Source organism: Hirundo rustica, chromosome 1, assembly GCF_015227805.2.
Source record: "Hirundo rustica isolate bHirRus1 chromosome 1, bHirRus1.pri.v3, whole genome shotgun sequence".
In the NCBI taxonomy this organism is placed as follows: Eukaryota; Metazoa; Chordata; class Aves; order Passeriformes; family Hirundinidae; genus Hirundo; species Hirundo rustica.
The window spans coordinates 73,574,535-73,595,743 of NC_053450.1; positions in this window are offsets into that span (position 1 = coordinate 73,574,535).

Sequence of the window (21,209 nt, forward strand, 5' to 3'; positions counted from 1 at the left end):
TGTTAACTTTGCAGCAAACATATCAATCGCAAAGTTCTGGTCTTTACACTCTGCATTATTTATTTATGTTCCTTCCAGAGAACATTAAGTAATATACAACAAGAAATTATATATTGTGGTGTATATTTAGTCCAAATGTGTCTTCATCTAGAGTAATGTAGTCATTTTTAAATCTTTGAACTGATCTGAACACAGACCTCAATTGTAAATGTACCCAATAATTTTCCTTTAGAAACACTACTTTATGTTTCAGGGAGAACTAATTGCTGAACAGCAAAATCCCTTTTCAGTTGAATTCTAGATGCCAGATTTTCGACTGTAATTCTTCACTGTTATTAGAAGGAGTCTCAGTGTGTCAACATTCTTATTGATGTTTTCTGCTGAATGCTTTGTTATAAACTGAACATAATTAAATGTAAGTAGACTGGTATTTCATCACAGCTCAAGGGTATAAGGCTAACATATTTTTTCTCCTGTTATCTCTCCAGTCCTCTTTCTTCTTACATGAAAAGAATGCAAAGTATCAGCATTCTTTAAGGTTGGGAAGTTTTATGACCTCTCCTTAGGAAGCTGCAGCATTTGAACAATGGTGGAAGGGTTGTTTTGCTTTTCAGTTGTGTCCCAGAGTTATGTCAATTTTAATGAGTATATTTTCAAAAAACTTGCTGGCTGAGAGCTAAAGGTTATAAGATTCTTTAAAGTATGTATCTATTTTTTTTTCTTTGCACAAAGATTCAGTTTGTTTAGCAGTTTTCATTTTTTCCTGCTGTCCAGATTACATAATTTAAATTATTTATTTTTTTATTGCTAGTATTACATTTTCTTTTATACTTTCCACTGAAATCTAGTTTTATGTTCACCAATTATCCTGTGTTAAGAATTTATCAAAATATTGTTAGAATATTTTTCATGCTTGTGCTATGTCTGTATGGAATGGGGGTAATTCTCAACATAATTGCTCTTATGGTCCTTGTTTTGGATTTGTGACAAAGCAGTGTTAACAGTGTTTGGGCTGCTGCTGAGCAGTGCTTGCACAGCATCAAGGCTTTCTCTATTTCCCGCTCTGTGTCCCTCAGTAAGTGGGAAAAAGGGAAGTGAGCAGGTGTGTGGGTGTTGGCCCAGATCATCCCACCAGAGTGCAGGCTGTGGGAAGCTGAGTCTCAGCTTCACTGTGACTTAGGAGTGGCTGCTTGTGCCAAAGATGATCACCCTGTCAGGTACTGAAAGGTGCTGACCTGTGATGAGCCTGTGATAATGGCAGCTCCTGCACCTGTAGCAAGCCTAAAGTCCTACATGGCTTCCAGGAAGATTTGTTCCCCGACTTCTCCATACAGGGCAGAGTGGCCTGTTTTCACCAGATCTTCCTTCTTGCCCCTCTTAAAGAGGGATGTGAAATTTGCTTTCTTTTGTCTTCAGAAACATATTTGTGATTGCCACACCTTTTCAAAAGTGATAAAGAACTTGCAATGACAGCAGACAGCTGTCCCAGCACTACTGAATACACCCCATCAAGTTTCATATTCTGGCTAAAGTGATCCTTAGCTCTGCTAGTTACCCTTTACCATGAGTAATACTGCAGTTGCACTGACCATTATTAAGTTCCTGGCATACCTGAGAGAAGAGCATGTCAGTCAAAACTGAGGCAAAAAGATCATTAAGTACCTCACTTTCTGTATATCCTTTGTCAGCCCCTGCCACCACATTTTGCATAGTACTGTTCTTTCTTCCCTCCCTTTCCTGCTAAAACCTGAGGACAAGAAGATGCCAGAGGCTTTCCGCTTCCCATTTCACTGCCTGTACTGCACTGTGATGAATTACCAGAGGCAGCACCAGCCACCAGGCAACACACGGATATTGCTTTCTTGAAGAAATACTGTCCCTGGGTCTTGAATCCCAGCAATATTGGAATCATGATGTTGGTCTGGTAATAGCTGAACTACCAATTTGGTGTTACAATTTGCAAGGCATGTTACAAGGCCATGGGGAAGAATGTCTGATACTGCCAGGTCAAGGAAAATGCATATCAACAAGCACATTGAAGGTCACCACCATCCTTTATGGACACTGTGCAAGCGTAAGAGGTGAGCTGAATGGATCCTTCTGAATTCATCACATTCTTTTGTCAATATCTGTCCTAGAGGACTAAGGTGACCCATAGTCCTCTTTTCAGAAACCTCATTTATTATTTTTTATTGGCCACTTCTTTCCAATTCGACTGATTTTAAATTCTCAGTTGTTACAGTATTCCTGGTTCCCCCTGAAGGACAAGACTGTTAGAAATACTGTCTCTTAGGGTCATCCTGAAACAGCCTCAAGTTTACACAGGTTACCTGAGGAAGTTCTTCCCCCCTAAACTGCCTCAACCTTCTGTCCAAAGGTTGCTTCTTCCTTGCCCTTGTCATCTACTCCTTATCATCCTGCTTGCCCTCTTCCACAGCACAAACTGATCTTGGTTTCCAAACCTGTGTCTAACACAACAGTTTGTCTGTTTATAGCCCTAAAAGACAGTGCTCTGCACTGAAACTGAACTGCACTTCTGCTCTCATTAGCAGCAGCCATAAGTCATGTTCATGCTACTGTCCTGTCCATCAGTTAATTCCTGTTTAAATTCAATTGCAGGTTAAAAGTGCATCCTTCAAAACAGTATATTAGGCACGTCTCTGCTTCTGTAATGCTTGTTGTTGCCTCTGGCCTTTCCCTTCTGTGCTCTATTGCTCTTTCCAACTCAACAATGAAAATAGCTCCATGTGGTCCTCTTTCAAATGTCTTTACAGAAGATTAGCCAGTCCTCCATATTGCTACTAGTTCCAAACACCTGATGAAAATCCCTTTGCCAACAGGTTGTTCAGGAAGAAATGCCCTGTTTCTTCACTCTTCTCAGCCCCATATGTCAGTTAAATGCATGTTGTTTTGCCTGCTTCTGTTCACATAACCTTCTTGGATTTTGGAGACAATCCTGGAATAAAGCTCTGCTGCATCAAACTCACCCTCAGCAAATGAAATGTATGTGCTAACAATATAGCTGCTTTTTAGTCTCATGGACATTTATCATATCTCATGAGTCCCAAGTCTGAGAGGAAAAAAAACAAAACCAAAACCAACATTAAAAATACTGAACAAAAAGATCTCACACAATCCCCACTCTGTCTCGGAGTGGTTTTTATGGCCTGTTCCTCATACTCCTTGTCCCACATGGCCATTTCTGCTGTCCCTTGAGCTCTGCAAATGCCCAGAATCCAGCCTGGGAAGGCTTTGTCCGTTCCTGCAGTGGCTTTGGGATGCTGTGGCAATGTCTCAGAAGTGCTGTGTGAGAGCCTGCATGCTGCACTGACCACAGGCAGCTGCATCATGGACCTGAAGTGAATCAAACCCTGCACTACAAATATAGGGAGACTCTTCAGACATCCCCTGCCTGACTTAGCCTGCAGGGTAGAGCTCAGTTGTGTCAGGGGTTATATCTGATAGACAGATGTGGCATAGTCCATTGGTATTGTTATAAATGAGATAGACCAACTCCGATAAATTGGATTTGGATATTTGGATAAATTTGGAATTTTATTAAGAGACAAAATAACAGTCTCGGACAGCCACAATTAAAAGGACAGCGTCGAGCCCGGGGTCGGCGCCGGGTGACCAACGATAACACACTCTGCCAGTCTGTTATCCCCCAAGTTCACATCTGGGGTTTGCAGCAGCCTCTTTTTATACACTGGATCGCGGAGAGAGGCCTGAGATGACGAAAGTCCTCCATCCGAGGCAGCTTCATTAAACATGCAGATTTCAGTTCTAAGAGTCTGAATGGATCAGCGGAGGAGGACAATGCTGTCGATGGTCGGTTCCAGGTGTGATGTAGACATGCTGATTTTGGCCGGAGACCATCGAGATACAGATCTGAAACCGTCATCGGGTTCTCCGGGCTATCATCTCTGTGTTCCGTTGCCCTTTGTTTCCTTTCAGCGATTCCTGGCAGTGACAGTCTTCTGTCCTCCTTTCTGGTAATTCCAATCAAGCTCTTTCCGTGTCCCTCCCAAACCTTTTCAGGCTAGGGACATTTTTGTATTCTATTAAATCCCCTTTTTCCCAAGTTAACCCACAAAATGCTAAAACAAAACCTAACTTCTAACATGCTAGTTTATACAGGACTTATAATCATACATTCGGTATTACAATTTATATTCTATTAACATGAAGTAACTTCAGAGCAGATGTTACATTCCTTTTTAACGATTTGTAGCCAATGCATGTTCGTGTCTCCCTCCTGGTAATTCTTAATCATGTTATGTCTCGTGCTTCCCCCTCCCTTGTCCTTTTAAGCGAGAGAAATTCCTGCACTTTTTCTGAGCTGCTTTCATCTGAGTTGACTCATAGTTTGTTGGATTAAAACAAAACTTACATTTATTGGGATGATATTACATTTTTATCTATCAACACGAATTAACTTTAGGACATATATCACAGTATGTTTGCATAAAACACGGGAGAAGCCTTAGATGAAATGAAACTTTCTGATTGAAGTGATAATATACACTGACTTCTGGAAGTATTTTCAGTTTTGATCAGGTAGGAAGAGAAGCGCATCAGCTGGTGATAAACTCATTAACCATTTGCTAATACTGAAGCCAATGAGATGACTATGTCTGGTTTGCCAGAAAGAAAGCAGCATTTTCAAAGGGGCATGGGAAATTAATACTCAAGAAAAAGGTCCAAAGTGGAGGATTGCTTTTTATTTAAGAAGTGCAATTTAAAAATTTTGCAATGTGAGAAAATCACTGAGATTAGAAAAGTAATGGTATGGAAGTTCTAGGGAAATGTGCAGGTGCTACTCCATGTATAGAATGCAGTCAGCATGTCTGACCTCCCCCACACAATACAATCCAAGGGGGACTAAACTGATGATGGAGCAGAGTGGAGCCAACATTGCCCAGCTCTGCCAAAATCCTTGTAGAGGAGAAGACTCAGTGGTACTTTCCAGCTGATAAACCACACTGCAGCTGAAAACCAAGGGAGATAAAGGAAAATGTCCCCATCCCAAGGTTATCTCAGATTCTCTCTTGAGATATCCATCCCAAGATATGACCACCATTCACTAGTGAGTTGTATGACTAAAGTCAACTAATCTCCACCTAAATGTAAAGAAATAGTGCAAAAGTAACATAAGAGAGGGAAGTGGAGGAAGGCTCCAGCTGGGACCAGTTGAGGGGCTGAAGCTCTCTTCTCACCGGCAGAGATGCCTTTCTGGTAAAGAACCGTGTTCTCTGCATGCTGAATGATCATCTTGAGACAGCTTTTACTGGGGATTACAGCTTCTTAGTATATTACTTTGAGTTACTATACAACTTTGAGTATGTAGTTGCAGTCAGATACTATCAGCAGCAATTTTAGAACCTTAAATACAATTTCATTTATGAAGAGTCTTATTCTATAAACTGTTAATGTGAGTGTTTCAAGGGCACTGGCAGTCAGTGGCTGTGGGTAAAGGTGTGGAAACTCATGAGGGGTTTCTCTGTTTTCTCTGTTCGGTGTGTGACCCTGAACAAGTCAGTCTCTGATCCTAGGAACTGCTCACAGAAGGGTACCCCTAATAGGATGCTGACAGGCTGGTTGGGCACAAAGATCTAAGCATTCCTGGGTCTTGGCTTTCCTTGGCTCATCAAATACAAAGGGTTTGAGTAAATCTGTCTTTTTCATCTGATAGAAAATAAATTTGTTTTTAAATACATCTTTTAAATGTGTTTAAATGAACGTATTATGAAAGGCAACATTCTTTTCTCGGCCAAGATCCCTTTCCAAGACCTCAGCCTGAGGGTGTTTTCAGGTTTCTCAAGACTGAATCCTCTGTCAAGAGGATGTGAATTTCTACAGTCTCAGCTGCCTCATAATGGGTGAGAGGAAACTTTAGGGCCAACATAAATAATGACTAAAGATCTGCATACATTTTCTGTTTCCTTCTGGCACTTCGACTTCAGAAAATACTGTAGGCACCTATTTTAAATTCTGTAAGCAAACTTTTTTTTTGCCTTTTAGTTTAGGCTTCAATTAAGGGTGATTTCAAGGTAAATAGCTAATGTCTTATCCCATACATGCAGCTAACCTTAGAACCAGTTTAGTGCAATATCCTTGCAATACCCAGCAGCCTGTATTTTTTTTTTTTTTTTTTCTCCCATTTTAGAGCTTGTCAGACAGGGATTTAAGTGGAAGAAACATTGTCTGGTGACTTGAGCTAGTCAGGAAAGCAGCAGAATAGCGGAGGGGAATATTTAACCTAAGAGTTCTGCCAGTTTCGGTGTCAAAACATTTCCTTATACTGAATGGAAAGATTTTTTTAAATGTCGAGTTTCATAAAGTGAAAGGCATGCAGCACTGTGAGAAGCAGTAGGAAAATGGTCTGTTATAAATATTTGAGCTCTTGCTAAGGTATCTTTTCTCCTTTGTCCTCCCTGGTATAGCTAAAACTAACATCTCTATTGAGCTTAAAGAATCAGGTCAATCAACTATTGAACACAGAGTGTTTGTCGCCTAGGGAAATGAATAATTAATGTAGCCTCACTAATCTGATATCAAAGGGAAGGAAATGTAATAGCAAATAGGCCCATGTGTAAGGGGGAAAAACGGGGAATAGCAACATCCTATCAGCTGTGCTCAAGTGATTCACTCACATGAACCTGAGCTGAGAGTGCAAACTGAAATGCTTAGTGAAAATAGGCTGACTGAAAAACCAGAATAATTTCTTTTGCTGGGAAAAAAAGTGAGATGAAGGAAGAAAAGGTTTCTGAGCCTGTTCAAAGGAAAGCAAGGAAAGTATTTTCAGCTGAAGATTTTGGACTTAAAGATGAAATCACTGCTGCTAAGCTTGGCTATTCTCTAAGGTAATGAAAGATTCATCCTGCTTGTATTTCTGTAACTTCTCCGGTATATCCTGCCTCTGAATGTAACTTAACCAAATCTAGAGGTAGAAATCCATTTCATTTTCTATTCACTGTCAAAATATTTCTTTTTAATGGTTCTTTCTCTATTAAAATGTAAGAAAGTGTTGGGGGTATGGTGGGAGGGATATATTCTGAAGATATTCCTAGAAGCTTGGTTAAATTTTTGAAAGACGATGCTGTAGTCCAAATGTTCAAAATTGTTTTAGAGCCAGTACAATTCGCAGAGAAAGTGTGGAAAAAGAAGGGTAAAAAAGGAAACAGGAGCTGGTGAACAGGAAGTGTAACCACAAGAACATTTCTTGAGATCGTTGGAGTCCCCAGAAGCTGCAGTGAGATTTATACAAGTTTCTGTTTTATGAAACAACTGAAAAACCGAGCTTGCAATCAGAAGTGTGGAAAGGATGGAGAACTCAGGGTATAGTGGAGAGAATACTCTAGGGAACTGTATACACTTTTTTCTTTTCTTGCTGTGTATATTTATTTTAAAGCCTTTTCTCCGTGGGAAAGTTGCACCAGTCTTTTTAGGTGTGCAGTTTTAAATAAATACAATAGACATTCCTAATTAAGCTGAAACAATTTTCTTTTTAATTCAGGACAATGAAAATCTTGCATAAGCTATATCAAGTAAGAAGGTCTACACAAGAACCTACATTTGTTAAACAAGATTGGTTTAAAACCTGTTTTAAATTGAATAATGTATTTTTCTGCTGTGAGGAAGGCTTCCTGAATGTGTATTGTCCACATCAGAGGCAAACCTGATACAAGTATTTCACGGCCATTGAGAGACAACTGAGGATTCACCATTTTCAGAGAAGTACTTTGAAAAAGAAGCTGGAAATAATAAAATTTGTCTGTCTCATAAAAAAAATGACAACAAAAAAAAGTCAAATACCAGCACCTCAGAGAAACAGGAAATACCACATACAGTGCAAAATCGGACCACAAAATCAGAAATTAAATACATTGAAAGAGCCTTTTCACCAAGTGGCTTTAAGGAGAGCAGGATCATTCACAGAGTCAGAGGAGCATCACATTTAGCTTGGTGAAGGAACCAGCTGACAAATTCAGAGAGTTCAAAGCAAGTCATGTTTAACACCCTGAAAAGCGAAAGAATAGTTAGTGACACGTCTTTGTTTCTAACAGATTGAAGCTAAGTCAGAAGGGCTGCTGTGCTTGCACGTCGTAGGCGAAGAGCACACGCAAAGTCATGTTCATCCCTTCATCCCTGCTCGGTTCAGCACATAAGAGAACTGCAGTCTGGGCTTAAAATGATCAGTGTTGCATTCTGCTGTGAGGTGGGTAGACCATTGGAAATCTGTTGTGGGAGAAGGAAACTGAACTTCTTTCTCAATAGGCTGACGTGGGGATTTTCTCTTCTCCAGTGGTTCATATATCTTTGTGAAAGCATAGTAAGCAGTAGAATGGAGTCTGGGTAGAAGACAGACTGTTCAGATCTAGGAAATAAAGCAAAATACAGAATTTGGGAAGAAATAAATGGCAATTTTTTCAATATTTTTAATGAAAAATTTCTTCCTTTTACAACCATCTGTATGTTGCAATGAGGTGACCATGAGAGAAATATGAAAAGATAAAGTATATGAGATTCTTTCAATAACACAGAATGGCAGTGAAGGGAGAAAAGCAATTCTGATAATAAATGTAAGCTAGGGAAAGAAAGAAGGCATAGCTGAGAAATAAGAGAATCCGTGGACTAAAAATACCTAGTGGTAGTAGTAGGAGACCATTACATGGCTGACTGCAGACTAATTGCATTTGTTCAGTCATTGTGAAAATGGATACAGATGGGATGAACAAGTTTGGAAATATCTTACTGCTAAAAAGAAAATAAAGCAAATGTTACGTGATAAGCCATTACCTAAGATGATGTTGGAGAGAACTCAGAAGATCATATGACTAATGTATTCTTTTCTGCTTTAGCAGCTCTTTTAATTAAATTTACTAGTTCTTTTTTTCCTGACAAAAAGAAATGGAGGATGGTGATTGAGTGAGAGAAAGGAGGCCTATCTTAACTGGTGAGATAGGTTTTTTTTAGTCTGCCACTGAGTAAAGCTTCCTTACTTGAAACTGAACTTCATTTTGTTAAAATGCTAGGATTGGTTGTAGAGATTCAGTGGTTCAGTGAGTGTTTTGCATTTTCTTCACTACTGTGGTATTGCAAGTTCTTGGTGGGATGCCTTTGGAGGCACAGTCCAGATTCTACAAGCTTTTTCTAAGTAGAAACAGCTGGGGAAACAGCTGATATCAAGCTCAACAGCTCCTCAGAGGTCTGAATATATTCCAGATTAAAAAGGAGAAAAAGAAAAGCCCAGACCTATCTTTTGTATCTGATTTTCATGTACTGATAGTACAGCTAGTGGCAACTGAAACTCACAGCTGTTACTCTCGACTGCTCTGGTTTTATTTAATGGTTCCTGGAAAGTTATTTTGAGTCCCAGCAAATCTTGTGTTGGTCAGAGGGAAAGCATAAAGTATAAAAACTCTGTCTCCAGCTGCATAAACAGCACAGTGGAGTCCTGCTTAGTTCTCAAAATAGTAGAGGATGGCTGATGTATGCCAGGGAGGAAATCTGCCTTGCCAGTTAGTGTCCATCATTCACCACAGTTCAGACAGGTTTGCCACTCAGAGGCACCAGGCAGCCTTTGGGCCAGATGGCTGGCACATCATTCTCTGCAGCTGAGGAAGGACACGTGGTACCCTACACTGGAGGAATCATGAGAGGTACAGGGCACTGTGTTTCTCTGAGCAAGGTGACTGTGACGTTTAGTGTGAGTCTCTCAGAGAGCTACCTCACTCTTCATCACTGCACCACAGGTAAATCAGCTTTACTGCATGCACTTTTCTCTTTATTTGTCTCTTAAAACACCCTGACACAAACTAGTGCATGGTTTTCTTTGCAAAATGTTTTGAGGCTGTTGGGTAAAAGCAGAAAGAAAATGCAAAAGATATTTTGTGAATAGATTTAAATCTGAAGATTAAAATACTTCTGTGTGGTGAGGAACTCTGAGGTATTTATGGTGCTTCTTTAGGCTCTCTCAATTACGCAAATAAAGAGTAAGTGCAGGCCCTTGAGCCCTGGTAATTTAGCACAAATTTTCATTCATTTTGACTAAATTGCTACAAACTTGCACAAGCCACATTAAGCCTGAAGAACAGGAAACAGCAGCAGGAGGGACCTGTCAGAGAAGACCTTATGACCTTTGAAAAAAAAATCCTAGAAAGCCATAGAAAAGAATAAAATTACACCACAGAAACTCAGAAAATTGAACTGCCAGGGGAAAAAAGAGCTTGTGAAGAAAGGAAAAATAGGGAGGGGAGACTGAACCAGTGATAGTAGTTTCAATGTTATTTAGAAGAAAGAAGAGGTCAGGCAGAGCAGTATACACCAAAGAATTGTGTCTGGAACTTCACAAATCAGAAGGAAGGGCTCATACGCTTGCTAGCAATAATCCACGTTTCTCACATTTATCTGTAAGCAACAGGGAAGACTGAAAAAGCACTCCTGTGGGTACATAACTAAGAAAGTTTAAAGAGCATTGCTATTCACTCTGAGAAAGATGGATATTAAATATTTAAATAAATTTAAATGCAGCTGTTCTGTTCTAAGTCAGAGAAAATCCGCAAGTGCATCAAAGATGCGTGTGGGTTTTGGTAGCAGGCTTTCCAAGGAAAAGACCTGAAAAGAAATTACCTGAAATGTAATACCTAAGCATCTGTCTGAAAACCACATGCTTAAGCTGGTATGACAAAGCCATTTTCCAAATATGTGGGTTGTGGCTGCAAAGGAGAGGCTCTAATTAGTATTCACTGATGTGTGTCCTGTGGAATCCCAGCCTCTGCGGCCTTTGTGTGTTCTTCCATCAGAGCCTACAGAAGACTAAGCTGAGATGCCTCTAACAGGTACATTTCTAACAGTGACTCTAGAACCATGGCTGGTCGGACCAAACAAGAGCCATAGCTCCTGGTTAGAAGCAGGAGAGCAGCTGTGTGGATGGCATATGTGCCTACAAGTCTGATTCTCTGTGCCTTGATATCAGAGGTGGCCCTAAGCAAATCACTTAAAAATAATAATTTGGAAAGAAACAGTTGTATGCCCTAGTGCCTAATGTCTCAGCTCTGAAATTTGACTTACGGAGTTTGATGAATGTACCTGAGTGGAATTTTAACTAGGTAACAGAAATCAAAGATCCCATTTCCTCTGAAAAAACAACTGGAAAATTCAAATCCGCATCAGTGGTTTTCTAGGAGAACATTCTCAACAATGAACAGATCATTATCCCAGTGAAAGGGAGTGAAAGGGAGTAGGAGAGACTGCTTCTGCTGGGACATGCCTCTTGGCTATACTGGCTGGAGCACACTTAATCTAAGGGTCCATATTATGTTACAATTGTCCAGACAATTGTTCACCTGCAACTATGTCCCTACCAATAAATTAAACAGGGCTAAAGAGTCTTTTGTGGCCATTTGTACATTTGTACATCTGGCATGGCTGCTAACCTTAAGTCTCTTCCGTGGGGTGTTTCTGTGACTCCAGGATGTAAATACCAGGTTTCCACCGACTTTTTACTTCAAAGTGTCCGAGGCAAGGAGTGTGCTGAAAGGCAGCTGCTTATTGCTGAAACAGAAGCCATGTGTTGCATGCATTATGATGTGGCATGACAGTGTATAAAAAAGGTTTTGATTGCACAGTCCCTTGCAAGTGCACTGAAGGACAGTGCAGGTCACACAGGTGTGGTACAGTCTTGTCCATGCTGCCTGGTGTTCTTGGTCTTCGGTTCAGCTGTCACAGAGGCTGTGGATAGGTGTGGGCAAACCTGTGTTAGGGACCATGCTAGGCAACGTGGCACAGAGTCAAGTGGGCACAGAGTGTTCTTGAATGAGCCTCCGTATCTTGTTCTAGTAAGGTGCACAAGTACTGTCAGAAAAGGATCAGTCCATGTACAAGAGAAAAACTTCAAGCATCTAAGTAGCTTGACTGCTGGAAAGAAAAATGATCAATGGAATAAAAAGGAGCTTTTAAGAATCAGGCGCTTAAATTGTTTTCTGGTCTTTGTGTACCTCAGCATATCAGTAGTGAGGTAATCACATGCCCCTCTGCTCAGTGTTGTGAGGATGAATACCATAACGATTTTACAGGATTCAAATAAAAGAAAAATGAGGGCCAAACAAGGACTTTGAGCAGTTTGGCCATGAAAGGCAGTTTGACTGTAGCAATATCCTTCAGTGTTGAAGAATCTCTCAGCTCTGTTAACTGCAATTAACTGCACAACGGTAAATTGGCCAGAGTGTTGTGTTGAAATTTTCCAATTCCAGATACCTTTGTAGCAGTAGTATGTGCTTATACCAGGTTTCTCTGATCTGCACTACTGATGAGGATACCAAAAATTGATATAAGCAGTTATTCTTTCACTCCTTTTTTTCATGCAGATCTCCTACATCACTCACCAAAGTCACCAAAGTATAGCATGTCAGCCTCCAAGGTGCACTGAAATCCCAGGTGAGTCGGGCTGTTTCTATTTCATGCTATATGCTGCATGACAGCACTATTATAATAGAACACCATTCAGCATCCAGAAACTGGAGATCCATTGCAAAATAGTGTGTCCTTCCCAGGCTAGGCTTAGCTCATGATATTGTATGCTGCATAGCAATCTCTCTGATGCCAGCATTTGAGTTCTGTCAGAAATCCCAATTAGCTGTTTTTCCCCTCTGTAAATCAGAGAAAATGTTTTATATGTCCTTTAGTGTGTTGCTTTTGCAGTGCCTTGAAAACTTCAGAGTTTTATGGAGCCCTTCTCCTTCAGGCTTTGGTACAGTTTGTGTAATCTGTTACTGCTTCCAACCACTATTCCCTGTGAAGGACAGGCTGTAGAACTTGGTCTTTTACCCAAGCACATAGCATGGAAACCCCTTTCCTATGAGGACAGGCTGAGAGATCTGGCTCTTTCCCTGGAGAAGAGGAAGCTCCAGGAAGGGCTTAGAACACCTTCTAGTACCTAAAGGGCCTGTAAAAAAGACGAGGGAAAACTTTTTAGTAATGTCTGTTGTGATTGGACAAAAGGTAATGATTTTAAACTAAAAGAGCATTGGCCTAAACTAGATATAAGGAAAACATTTTTTACAATGAGGGTGATAAAACAGTGGAGCAGCAGAAGTGGTAGATGCCCTATCCTTGGAAATATTCAAGACCAGGTTGGACAGGGCTCTGAGAAACCTCATCTACTTAAAGAAGTCACTGTTCCTCATTGCTGCGGGGTTGGACTAGATGACCTTTGCTGGTCTCTTCCAGCCCAGATTATTAAGGGTTAATAACTTCAGTGTTTGAACTTAGTGGAGTGAGTTGCAGGGAAATGGGAGCTCTGGTTTTGAGAGCTACAAGCTCATTCCCATTGCTGTACAGTCTACTTCATTTGTAGGAGTACTCTGTCCTCTTCCATGGGCACCCTGGGGCTGTTAGGAAGAACGCTGCCAGCAGGTTTCCTTCTGCTCAGCACAAGTGATGCTGTGTCTGGAGTGCTGGGTTTCCCACTACAAGACATTGGCACACTGGGGCAAGAGGGAAGAGCCACAAAGATGATGAAGGGACTGGAGCATGTCTCACATGGTGAAAGGGTGAGAGAACTGGGGAATACTGAAGAAAGGAAAGGCTGGTGATGTCTTCCTTCATGCCTAAATACACTGCTCGCTAAAGCCTGTGCGGTTTCGAGTGGTTTAAGTACAGTCATTTGCTATTTGCACTTCAGGCTGCCTGGGCACATTCAAGAGCTGCATCAGGAACTTAAAATGAGTCAGTGCTGTAACTAAGAGTTTTCCATCTTTGTTTTTGTCTTGTTTTAGCAATCATATTGCAGGCTGCACTGCCTAGATTCAATTCTGGTACAAATGGAATTTTTTTATTCCTTTATTTATTGTAGGAGGAAATTGACTTTGGTATGTGTGCTAAATAGCACAATAGAAATATTCCACAGTTGGAAAAGCCTAATGTTAAGTTACATTGTTCCATTGTTTTCCTGTCGTGGCATACTTAATCGTTGCCAAGCGTTCTGGTACACTGCTGTAATGCCATGGCAGATTCTCAGTGGAATGGAGATTTTATCTATCGTGTTAATGAATGGTTTAATAATACAGTAAGAAAGACTACTCACATAAAATGCTTTAATGATGGATGTCAGAACAGTTTCTAGAATGGATTTGTTTTAACAAAGGCAAATGTGGTTCCTCAGGCATCTGTGGGATTGCTACTAATAAAAAGAAGAAACGTCATTAAACTGGTAACATCATGTGCCTATGCTTTTATCATCCTTTCTTTTTCTTTTATAACGTTTTACTAGATGTTTTTGGAACATCAGTTGTAAAATATTTTTTGTTACATTTATCAGTGGAATGGAAGAGGCAATGTTCATTGCAGTATTCCCCACAACATGTTCCTCTTGTAGCATGTCTTTAAATATATCTAAGCCTCACACACACAGAAGTTAGAAGACTGTCACTCTGTCTCTTAGATTGATGTTCCTTGGGAATAATCAATAGCAAATGATGATGCTATTAAAAATGCAATCAGTGTTCTGTATTTGCAAGAGTATTATAAGCATTTTTTTGTCTTTGTTTGACTAGCAAGTAATGGCTGCATTTTGAACCTAACAGGAAAAAAGCCTCTAGCAGACTATTCAGATTATTACCCTAAAGTAGTAAGCACCAAATCTTTATTATATTACCCTTAAGTACTAAGCACCAAACCTTTGTTCCTAGTGTTTCTGTAAAGATATAATTAGAAAAGTTATGTTAATTTTTTTAAAGAAACAATTTTTTTAAAAAGAAACAAGCCAGAAGAAAGTCCTGAGTAAAAAGAAGAACAGATTTAAGGGAACAACAGATTTATTTATTGAAACTCCTTGTATTATGAAATAGCAGCTCTTCTTGAATGTTTTCTCCTGTGATGTCATACTAATCTCTAACATCATGTAGGAAACTGTTTTATTTAGTGGTCAACACCTGCAAAATTTCTTTTGCTTTCTGAAGTAGAAAAAATAGTTGTAAATTATGAGTCTCTTTCATAAAAATATATCCATGCTTCAAATGTCTTGTGTGTATCCTAGGTAATACACTGGGGAGACAATCTTTCCTCCATGCATGAAACTCTCATTTAGGAGCATAAATCCCAGATTAAATTATTTATTCAGTCTCTCTGGTTTTGTTGCATTGGAACCATAGATTTGCAAGCTTATATTAAATATATTTCAATTCAAGTTGGAAACTGCCAGTGGCCAGCACTTGGTGCATCAGACGAGAGAAGCAAACAAACAAACCAAAATCTGATTGTGTACTACTAAATATCTACGGGAGAAACTTCATCTTCACTCTTGCTAAGATCATTATTAGACACGAAGCAAGTGACATGAGTGTTTCTGTTCTTAACATTTGTGTCGTACTTTTGTCCAAAAGGAATTTTTGGAAACCATGTAGTATATACACATAATACGTAGGTATGCTTATCATTTACATTTGTATTTGTGCATGTATATATATGTAGGAATATCAAGTAATACACAACCAGAATATTGTATCATTTTAATCAGGCATAAGAGATTATTCTGAAAATTTTTCCAAATTTTTAGTTCCTTGGTGAAAATAACTTTTAATGGTCAATTGCAAATGGTTTGTAGAGTATTCTTTTTCTGTGTTTTTTGCCCTGACAGCTGTACTCTAAAGCTTTGATAAGTTTCCAGGGGAACTAATGTCTGCAAATGTGACTGATAATTGAACGACACAATTTTATTTCCTAATGGTACTACTAAATATAATTGGCACAATGCACTTTCCTGAAATCTTTGTGTCCTTAAAAAGTGACCCTTCTTTTTTTCAATTCTATTAAAATATATATAATTAGTGCTCATTATTGCATAAGTTATGATTTGTCCTTTTTCCTACTACTCTAGAAAGTTGGAAAAATATGTTTACATACAGGCCCACATAACTGTTTGGAAAGGATTTCAATATCTAAGACCAACATTGTAACCAACATTGTAAATTTTTTTTTTTTTCTTCTCTTTTTTTCTCTTTTTTCTTTTTTCTTTCTATTTTCTTTTTTCTTTTTTTTAATCTATATATTACTCATGTATTTGTGCTCATGAACAAACTTAAAAGAGTCTGAGTCATTTCAGGGCAAAGCCTCTCCAAACCTATTCATGCATAGTCTTGTGTAGCAGCCATTAGACAGGTACTTGGCCAGCAACTTTGCCGTAGGGACCCTGTCACAGGCACTGCCTGAGTGCCTGAAATAGCTGAATATCTGCTCTGAGGTCAGCGCTGGCTGCCATTCTCCTCCTCTTCCACTTGCCTCTCCTCTTCTGCTCTGTGGTTAGTGCATTCAGCTGAGCAATCTGAATTTATGTCCCTGTTTTTTCTTTCCAGATGCTGGTTTTAAGAATGCAGCTTTGGCGAGACATACATTGTACGATTTGCACCTTTTCTGTGTTTAAAGCTTCTCCAAACTGCTCTGTAATTGTTTGAATAAATTAAGCCTTTCATCTTGGAAAATGGAAAACTTTTAACAGGTTTTATGGTTTTGTGTGTTTGGTATCTCGTGTTTCCACAGACTCTGAGGCTTCTTTCATGCAGACAGGTTCCCTGAGAGCAGGAATTATTTCTGCTTTACTATGCTAATCTACAAATGCTGTTTGCGTTGGGAAGGTCATTTTCCATGACATTTCAAGCCTTGAGCTCCCAGCTAAAAATAGCAACAGGAAGCCCAGAAGTGCCAGTCATCTTTGCAAGGCAGCTTCTTAATAATGGACCACTGCAGGAGGCACGAGTACCTGCAGAGTAAACCTGTCTGCATCCTCTAGGGAAGGATGGAAAGGGAAGACAAGAGGCCTGTGTCAGACATGAGGGAGCAGCAAGGTCCTAAAAGAAGTCCATATGGTATGATTGTGGTACCAACCAAAAGCCTCTGGAGGCACAGGAAATGTCAGCTGGTGGCAAACAAAGAAGGATCGTGGTTGCTGCTTGGCAGCTTAGGAGGCATAAGAAAAATAAGCTGATTGCAAGTTCATACGAACACATGGAGGCAATTTTCCATGCATCCTGTAGCTCACCTTCTAAATGACTTTTCCTTAGATGGTGTGAATGCTGAAAGTTTCTATGAGTTGAGGGTCAGCTGGAGAATTCTGTAGGGAAGAAAATGAACTCAAAGTTATCAAGTACCAAGACAACATATCTGGCCCAGGTGGTCACCAAGTCACAAGCTCTGTAATGCTGGGAGGGAATTTGCTGAAACAGAATATTTTTTGCAATCAGCATCTTCATATAGGCATATATGTAGAATCAAGAATTTATTGTTAGCCTAACTAACATTTTAACAGTCTACTTTAACAATCTACTGCAAAAATTATGTTTTTTATCTATTAATAATGCCTTTAAAATTGTTATGCAAGAAAATTATTGATAGCTATGCATTTTCTTTAGTGTCCTCAGCTCTCAGTTGGGCACAGTAATGGGGGTGTCCCTCTTTCAGTCCTGGAGTTTTCCTATCACAACCTGCTGCCTTCTTTCTGCTTCCCAGCCACACGAGGTGCCCTCCCCCATCCCCATTGCTGCAGGGGTCCTATTTGTCCCACAGTGACTAGGTAGGGGTGCCAGCCCCTTGTCCTGGGTGCTCTCAGAGTGAGATCAGAGCAGGGGAGGCCACAGGCATGTGGACATCGAACGATTGCTGCCAGTTAAAAACAGCTCGTGCCAGGGCAGAACACGCATATCCTGGGACCCTGCGCTGCCAGCTCTAAAGCACAAGCCACTGGCCATTTGTTTGATGGCAAACCCAAAATTAAGTGAGTTGCAACTTGCTTATCCTGTTTTGATAAATTTTTCCCAGTTTTGGTCATTGTCACAAATAAGCCACAGATTGTTGGAGTTGTGGGTCAACCTAGTACACCTGCTTTTACTTGTCAGTGCAAGACTTCTTCAGCTTAGAGCTGAATATCTAAAGGAAGGATTCATGAAGGAGCAATCAGATCTAGAAAACTCACACCAGATTCTTTTGTTTCTACATCCCTAGTCAATAGATATTTTACAGATACTTCCAGTCACTTTTGAATCTCTGTTAATTTCCCCTAGAAAAGATTTTTTTTCTATGAAAATAATTATTTTATTTCCTCAGAATGACAGCAAAATAAGTTTTCACTTCCTTTTTGGACAGAAAACTTCAAGTATGTCTAAACTTATGAGTTTAAGGCCCCATAATCCAAGGGGAAATCATCAGTGATCTGCTGCACCACTTAGAAATACACAGACCCTAAGGGTACTGAGGGAGCCAGTGGAAGGGCTCACCAAGACACTTTCCATCATTTACCAGCAGTCCTGGCTGAATGGGAAGGTTCCAGATGACTGGAGGTTAGAAAATGTGACAGCCATCTACAGGAAGTGTCAGAAGGAGGATCTGGGGAACTGCAGGCCTGTAAGCCTGACCTTGGTGCCGGGAAATGTCCCGGAGCAGTTCAGCTTGAGTGCCATCACATGGCATGTACAGGACAACCAGGGGATCAGGCACAGCCAGCATGGGTTTAGGAAAGGTGAGTCCTTCAATGCAAGGCGATGTGCTCAATGGATGAGGGAAAAGCTGTGGGTGTTTTCTGCCTGAACGTTGGTACTCTGACACTGCTTCTCACAGCATTTTCCTGGAGCAACTGGCTGCTCATGGCTTGGATGTGCACGCTTTGCTGTGTAAAAGAATTGGCTGGATGACCACTAGAGCGTGGTGGTGAATGGAGTTAAATCAGGTTGTGAGCCAGTCTCTAGTGGTGTTCTCCAGGGCTGTGTTAGGGCCAGACCTATTTATTATCTTTACAAATGATCTGGATGAGAGCCTTGAGCGCACACTCCATCAGTTCTCAGATGACACCGAGCTGGGCTGGAGTTTTGATCTGCTGGAGGGTGTCCAGAGAAGGGCAACAAGGCTGCTGAAGGGTCTGGAGCACCATCTGATGAAAGGTGGCTGAGGAAGCTGGGGATGTTTAGTCTGGAGAAGAGGAGGCTCGGGAGTGACCTTGTTGCTCTTTACAACTCCCTGAAAGGAGGGTGTACTGAGGTTGGGATTGGGCTCTTCTCTCAAAAAACATTTTTATGTGGTTTTTAGGGACGTGGGTTTGTGGTGGACTTAGCAGTTCTGGGTTACCAATTGGATTCAATGATCTGTAAGGTCTTTTTCCAACCAAAACTATTCTATGGCTACTTCTGCAGAGCCTCAAGCCAGCTCTGCCTCATGTTAGAAGTGTGGGATCCACATTATATCTTTACTCAACAGTCTTCATTTATGCTACTCAAGCAAATTCCCTCAGAAGCCAATGGATTGAAATCTTTGGAATTTGCAATAGTTGCAATAAAAATTTTGTTACTAAATAAGCCTCCAGGCCATCCACAGTGCTTTCAAAAAACCAGTCTATCCTCGCTATTCTAAACTTACAGAAATATTTTCTATGGTACAGAGGGGCATATGTTAAGACTACAGCCTGCCAAACTACTTAATGAGTAAAACTTTCAGAACATAAAATTTCAGTAGTGCAAGAAATTAGAAGAAGAAATTAGATTTAGAAATTTAAAATTTAAAAAATTTAGAAATTAGAGAAGGCATGGAAGGGGCATCTGCCTCCTCCAATGTGCAGGACAAGTCACCAGATCACAGTGAAAGATGATTCTGCTAGACCTCAATTCAAAATTGTCAGTGCTCTAACTTTGCTCCTGTTTAATGTCTTTTGTCATTTTGTCTTTATTCAGTCAGCACAGTGTGTCAAATACACTGGGTGCAGAGAGATCTCTAACCTCAGGTCCACTACGGTTCCTGCAGGCCTCCCAGGATTCTAAGCCGTAAACATGGTGCTGCTTTGATACTATGCTTTAACTTCAGCAGTTTGCTACATTTTTCTCCAGCCTTTGCTATCCTTGTTTAAAATCAAATTTAAATTAAAAGTGAGGGAAAAGAATAACTCAACTTTTTACTTATTCCTGGACTGTTGTCTAGAGTTATGCTGTCAGATTCAGATCAATGATCACATCTGGCAACTTCAAGTAAAGGTTTATTTTTGACTAAGGGGGAATAAAATAAAAGTTGCGGTAGTAGAAGAAGTTAATTTGTAGAATGACCATTTTTCTCTCTTACCCTATATAGAGGTGTCACAGAGATAGACTGCATAGAAGACTCTGAAGAGTTAAAAGTCCACAAAGTGACAAAGTGCTTGTTTAAAGAGAGTTGAAATATTTCCCAGGGGTCTGTCTTAACTGCAGCATTCTTTTTATCCCAGTGTAAATGGACTCTGATTTTAAATGCAGAAGCCACTAATATGCTTTTAAGTGATTTTCATGACTTCTCACAGCAGAAATTTTCTCTTTCTCTTTTTCCTTTTGTTTTGTTTTTTTTTTTTTTTTTTTTTTTTGGCTTTGCTTTGTTTTTAGCAGCCAACAAATACCTTTCATTTTCAGCACACAGTTTGGGCAGAAGAAAGGCTCAGGGACACAGGTGCACCTGGTAGAAAGGACAAAATTTTGCTTTAGTGATTACACTTCTACCCCATATTTAAAAGAACTGAGAAAAGTTCAGCAGTGAACTTCGAGAAGAACAAAACTCTTTCTTCTATCTAGACAATTTCCCAGTTTACAAGGCGTGTAGAGAAATTAAATTAGAATTTGAACTAGTCTTTAGATTTTTTTCTTAAATATGTAAATTTTGCACAGTAATATTCCAACAAGTCCTGCATTTTGCTAACTACAAGACATGGGAATACTAAAATTACTATCACTCCCACAATTCAAGTGCTTCAAGAGTTGACAAATGAAAATAGTAATCCATATTCCCCATGGGAATAGTTTTGCAATGAAGAGAGTGGTTAGGTTAAAGAAATGGTTAATGCATCTCTGGAATCTACATCTTCCTAATGTTTTGAAACAGCAAACACAGATGCATTTCTTTTAACTGATCTTCATGTTTGCCAAAAGCCATATTCATTCTTATTTTTGTTAAAGGCATTTTAAAGTTTTGCAGTAGTTATTTGCTGTTTGTATAAACATTAATGTCCAAATCTCTTTCTCATTTCCAGTGCACCAATGTTAAACTTTTTTTAGAGGAAGTCAAATTTGTGACATTTCCTCCTTTTCCCATTCAACATAGTGAGAACCAGCTACTTTTATCAGGCACTCTGCTTGGTAACTGAGAAGAGGAGTTCCTATATCAGGAAGCAGGCAAGAATTCTTTCTTCTTTTGAGGTTATTTAAAAAACA